This window comes from Pagrus pagrus, assembly GCF_965226575.1.
Source record: "Pagrus pagrus genome assembly, chromosome: 14".
Taxonomy (NCBI): domain Eukaryota; kingdom Metazoa; phylum Chordata; class Actinopteri; order Spariformes; family Sparidae; genus Pagrus; species Pagrus pagrus.
This window is the reverse complement of record NC_140198.1, coordinates 29,244,242-29,250,481: the sequence shown is the minus strand read 5'-3', so window position 1 is coordinate 29,250,481 and position 6,240 is coordinate 29,244,242.

Here is a 6,240-nt window from a genome sequence, read left to right as displayed (position 1 = left end):
GGATGGCATTAACTTGGCCTCCAGCACCACCGTCAGGAATCTGGGGGTTATCTTTGATCAAGATATGTCCTTCAACTCCCACATAAAACAAATTTCAAGGTCTGCATTTTTTCATCTACGTAACATTGCAAAAATCAGGCCCATCCTGTCTCAAAAAGACGCAGAAAAGCTAGTCCATGCATTTGTTACTTCCAGGCTGGACTATTGTAATTCTCTATTATCAGGCTGCCCTAACAAGTCTCTAAAGAGTCTCCAGCTGGTCCAGAATGCTGCAGCACGTGTACTGACAGGAACTAAGAAAAGAGATCATATTACTCCTGTATTGGCCTCTCTGCACTGGCTCCCTGTAAAATCAAGAATAGAGTTTAAAATCCTTCTCCTCACTTACAAAGCTGTTAATGGTCAGGCACCATCATATCTCCAGGAGCTCATACTACCCTATCACCCAACTAGAGCATTACGCTCCCAGAACGCAGGATTACTTGTAGTTCCTAAAGTCTCCAAAAGTAGAATGGGAGCCAGAGCCTTCAGTTATCAAGCTCCTCTTCTGTGGAACCATCTTCCTGTTTCGGTCCGGGAGGCGGACACCCTCTCTACCTTTAAGAGTAGACTTAAGACCTTCCTCTTCGATAGAGCTTACAGTTAGGGCTGGGCCTGTCCTGGACCAGCTCTTAGTTATGCTGCTATAGGCCTAGTCCGGGGGACAAATGACACACTGAGCTTCTCTCTCCTCCCCTCTCCTCTCCTCTCCATCTGTATACATTATGCCTGTATACATGCCCCATCTCTGCATGTCACTGACTTACTTCTTCCCCGGAGTCCTTGTGCTTTCTAGTCCTACAGGCTCCCATGGATCCTGGCCGCGCCCGGGTCGTGGATCGTGGATGCGCCCACTGCTATGGCCCTGCCTGATCAAGGATGCGCCCACTGCTATGGCCCTGCCTGATCGTGGATGCGCCTACTGCCATGGCCCTGCCTGATCGTGGATGCGCCTACTGCCACGACCCTGCCTGACACCCACCACTACTGTCGCTAATATTAGTCATATCTCTGTTACATACGTTCCACTACTATTATTGTAATGCATTACTACATACCATCCTTACCATTAACCACTACTACTGTTATCACTAGTAATCACATTTCCATGTGCATTTCATTATTATTGCTGTAATACCTCTTTATGTACTTTCATTCCTGTCAACCATCGCTTATAATTGTATACATTGTGATCTCGTTGATCTGCTCTGTACATGCGACATCTATTGCACTTCTGTCCGTCCTGGGAGAGGGATCCCTCCTCTGTGGCTCTTCCTGAGGTTTCTTCCGCATTTTTTTTTCCCTGTTAAAAGGGCTTTTTTTGGGGCAAGTTTTTCCTCACTCGAATCGAGGGTCGAAGGACAGAGGGTGTCTTCTCTGTACAGATTGTAAAGCCCTCTGAGGCAAACTGTGATTTGTGAATTTAGGCTATACAAATAAAATTTGATTTGATTTGATTTGATTCTTAAATATATATATATATATATATATATATATTTACAGTTTTTAAGACATATTTTAGCGGTGTGCACATTTTTAAATACCTTAGCAAACCAATTGTGTTATTTTTTATATCCTATTCATCCCTCTTTAATGAACTCATTATTAAGTCATACTTTTAAATGATCTGTTGCTAGGTTCAAATAAGCTCTTAGCAGACTAAACCCTTTATTTTATCAGCCTTTCAGTTCAGGTCCAGTACATCCCTACAACTTGACAAAAAGTGATTTGTTTGAAACTCCAAAATATCACATTTCTGATCCATCACTGTGGGATCACCATGACATTACCATACCTCAAAGTACACACTAGGGGCAAGGGGGGTCTCCCTTAATGGTATTAAATGATCATTTAAATGCCAGCATCAAGCACGTAGACAACCTCCTATTAGACAAATAACAGGAGGAAAACAACAGGGCATAGTTTCATCCATTCTAGGTGGGTCTCAGAGTTTGGGCAAACAAGGACCTCTTCTCATGATGAGCAGGAAATAAAACTGCATGAACTATACTGACACATGGGACAAATTCTTGATGACACAGTTTAAGTTTTAAGTGAGCAGATGAAGAGGGTAGGCAAAACATTTTGTTAAACCCCTTTAGACACTATTCTTTTCTGCACAGAAGGGGGAGTAAATACAAAAACATTATGGTTGTGATTCGTTTTTGATATTTTCCTCACAAAAATAATGTTCAAAACTAACCAAGGCATCAGTTGACATAATGTAGCCCAGCCTTAATGGTCCAGAGCTCTTGAGGTAATTTACAAGTGTTTAAGTATGTATGCTCTCAGGAAGATATACAGCTCTATGGCTTCATCTGCTGTGGTGGGAGAGAATAGAAAGTTCTCTGCCAAGACAACACAAGCTAAATACAGTTTCATTGCAAGGACAATGTCCTCCAAATAGACGAGGGACGGTGTACATGAGAATGGGACGTCCACTTGGAGCCACTGCATTTCTCCTGTTGCGGATAATGTGGGTATTCCACAAATGTGCAACTTCCTGAAGCTCTTCCTGTAGAAGAAAAATACCAGTGAGTCAATATGACAATGCAGACATATGCTGTCTTAATGACAAAGGGAGTAGGTGGGCGCTGCGGATGGTGGGGAAAATGTTTAAATCAGGAATAAATATATGTGTCCAGCAACATGCAGCCAAAGCCATTTATATGAAGATAACCAGTAGCTTCTCTGGTATCTCTGGCTGTACTCAGCTTACCAATAATTTTAGTGCTCTCTCTCAATCTAATTCAGTAGTTAATGTTTTCTGCTTCTTGCTATCATAATGGTGATTGCAATGTGCTCCCTGAAGCTCCCTCACTGAAAAAAATGTGAAGTGAAATTTACTTAGAAAAAGCTAGGTAATGATTTCCACACAAAAATTCTTAAATTATTCCAGTGTTCCAAAGTATTACGAGGGTTAATCTCACATAAACTCTACTTGCGGTTGAGAACTGTTCCCATCACAAATACTTACCTTTACTTGCAATTTTCTGTCTTTGTCTTAATTTTTACTTGGACTACAATTGTATCTAATTACAAATCTCTCCTTAAAACACACTGGTTTTCATGAGATTTTTACTTGCTTTTCTTTAATTTTATATGATAACTATTTAAGTAATATTTACTTAACATTTTATCTACTTTTGACACCACTGCTGTGTTGACACCACTGCTGTGGTGTAAAAAGTGCACGTGTTTTATTAACTGTCTTAAATAAGGCAACTACAAAACACAAAACAAAACAAGCTTTTTCACATCAGCAGCTTTATTATTTTTTCAAACATAAAGTACACTGTCTTCTGCATTAACAGAAAATACACTGCACCTAAATCATGCTGTGAAATATAGTTGTTGGAACAATCTCTTAAAAGGGTTAGTCCGAGTAGGGGCAAAAACATTTTTAAAATTAAAACTGCAAGCAGTGATGAACGGGCCCTCGACCCACGTAAGTTGGGCTCTGGCGCCGTCAGAGAGCGCGCCTAGATGTGTGCTTGCCCGTTGCCTGTCGAAAGGTTCCTACCTAAATGGGATACATGTGACCCAAAACACAACACTGCCACCTAGTGGACTATTTGTGTCCAACACACAGCATACATGTAAATGGCTCTTACAATGGGCAAGCATCGAAATTGACCGCACCGCCACGCCCGACTTTCGTTAATGTATGTGCATGTAGGAGGCGGGGCTTCAATTTTGAAATATTCCAGGTGGCGCTATGGAGCCATCTTTTTACTTAACACAGTATTGATGTATAGACGTATTCAGGGCGAACCCCTCTACATGTGTGACTAATTTGGTGTAGATGGGAATTTGTATGTTAAAGTTCATACAATATGACTTCTTGCTTTATGGCGAGGGATTGAAATTGACCGCTGGGCCACGCCCACCAGGTATAACGGAGGCGAAAGCTTTTGACAACTTTTCATCTTCAATGTCTGAGGATGATACTGAGCGAACGTGATGTCTGTGGTGTTAAATCTGTAGGAGGAGTTAGTTAAAGTATGAGGCCGGAAATGAGTCAAAATGGCTGCTTTGAACCACAATGGCCGACTTCCTGTTGGACTGAGGGTATGGGTCCAGGAGAGTTTTTTGTGCGTCTGGTCATGATACATATGCGTACCGGCTTTCGTTCATGTAGGTGCATGTAGGAGGCGGAAAAACTGTTTTCTATGTAACATTAACTTGATATTGGTATTAAAAAATGTTTTAATACATAATCCATGTCTTATTATAAATTAGGATGTTATGGTATCAATCTGAAAGGTAAACCATCAAATTTTACTCAATGGCCCAAATGGCCTTGCCCATAAAATGACGAAATTCCAACCCTGTCTGACACCCTATTGGTTTGTACGCGATCCACCTCCCCTGCACATGACACAAATCACGTCACACTCCAGAAAGGACATAGCAGACTTTGTGTATGTAGCCTAGTATGAAGATGGCAGAGACTCAAGAGAACTCGAGCAAAATGTCACAGATGTTAGTGCTCAGTAGTACACATATATGGTTCTTTAATGTATTTGCATTGTACTAAAATGCGTTCATTTACAATGGGCATATATGAGGCTGAAACAGGTAGCCTAGTGCATCCCAAATTTTTCAACATTAACATTTTAGTATAACATTATAGTCATTATGGCCTTTAGAAAAATGTTTTTTTGGGGAGGTGGGGTAGTGCACTATAGGCCCCTGTGGCGCGGCCTAAGCTTTTGTGGCTAATGGCAGTTTTTCCCCTTACATTACTTTTACTTTTATACTTTAAGTAGTTTTGAAACCAGTACTTTTACACTTTTACTTGAGTTAAAAGCTTGAGTTGATACTTCAACTTATACAGAAGTATTTTAAAACCCTAGTATCTATACTTCTACCTGAGTAATGAATGTGAATACTTTTGACACCTCTGGTTCCAAGTTTGGTGAGTTTTGGGGTATGTTCAGGCCTCCAAATATGCGATACCGTGGGAGAAAGAATAATAATAAACAATCCTTACAGATACAATAGGGCCTTCGCACTGTCAGTGCTCAGGCCCTAATAACAAACTTGCCCCTCTGCCTATTCTCTCAATGTTTAAAAACATTGAAGAGAAGATGTGCAGTGATCAACTTTACACCTCAGATTAAATGTGCAATGGAATCTCCAAAAGTATCATTTTAAAGTGTGACAGCTTTGCAAGAAACTAAGTGCGATAATTCACTTATCACATCCTTTTAGGTTTTAGAAGGTGGTTACATATGGTGACCCCAGAGAGCTCAATGCACTGCAACTCAAGAAAACACAGAAATAAACAAAGCACAAGCAAATGAAGATAGCATCTTCACCAATTTGACAACACAGCTGCAGCATTTAGAAAAAACACTGCAAATAGATACAGAAACACTTCAAGTGTCCCTTGTTGTCAAATTGGTTAAGATGCTATCTTCATTTGCTTGTGCTTTGTTTATTTCTTTGTTTTCTTGAATGGGAGTTTAGGAGCTGAACAGCCTTGGGAACAAAGGTTGCTCTCCCCCTCAGCGTTTGCTGCCCACACATGGTGGAAAGGGCTCTGACCGGCAGTCCAATGATTTTAGAGCAGACTTTGACTGTGCTCTGATTCCTCAGGAGATACTGCCACTGCTGGCATCTCCCGATGATCTCCTCAGTGTTGGAGGCAAATTTAAAAGTACTGTCAAAAATTTTGCCCAGGTTTTTGTACTCCTCCACCAGCACTACATTCCTCCCGTGGATTGTGCTGACGGCAGCTGCAGCCAGCTCCCTCTGCTTGCTGGAAAAGGTCACCACCATCTCTTTGGACTTATCCGTGTTAAACTCCAGGGCCGATTTATCACACCACTCCACAAACTCATGCAGCAGTGAGCTGTGGTGATGTGAGCAGCCTGAGAGCAGGGACAGGAGAACTGTGTCATCAGCGTACTTTACCAGATGACAGTCTGGATGGGTGGACCTGCAGTCATTGGTGTAAAGGATGAAGAGCAGAGGTGAGATTATGCAGCCCTGAGGGGAGCCTGTAGAGGTGACCGAGACGTTGGAGAAGGTGTTATTGACCAGCACCCTCTGTGATCTAGATGTCTATCTGATAGTGCTGTAGCTAAATTTAAGGAAATTATACCGCTGGCACTAAATTCAATGCCATGTCTTAATATAATAGAGGACTCCTCCGCTAACCTAAGTTCCTCACAAATTGATCATCTTGTTGAT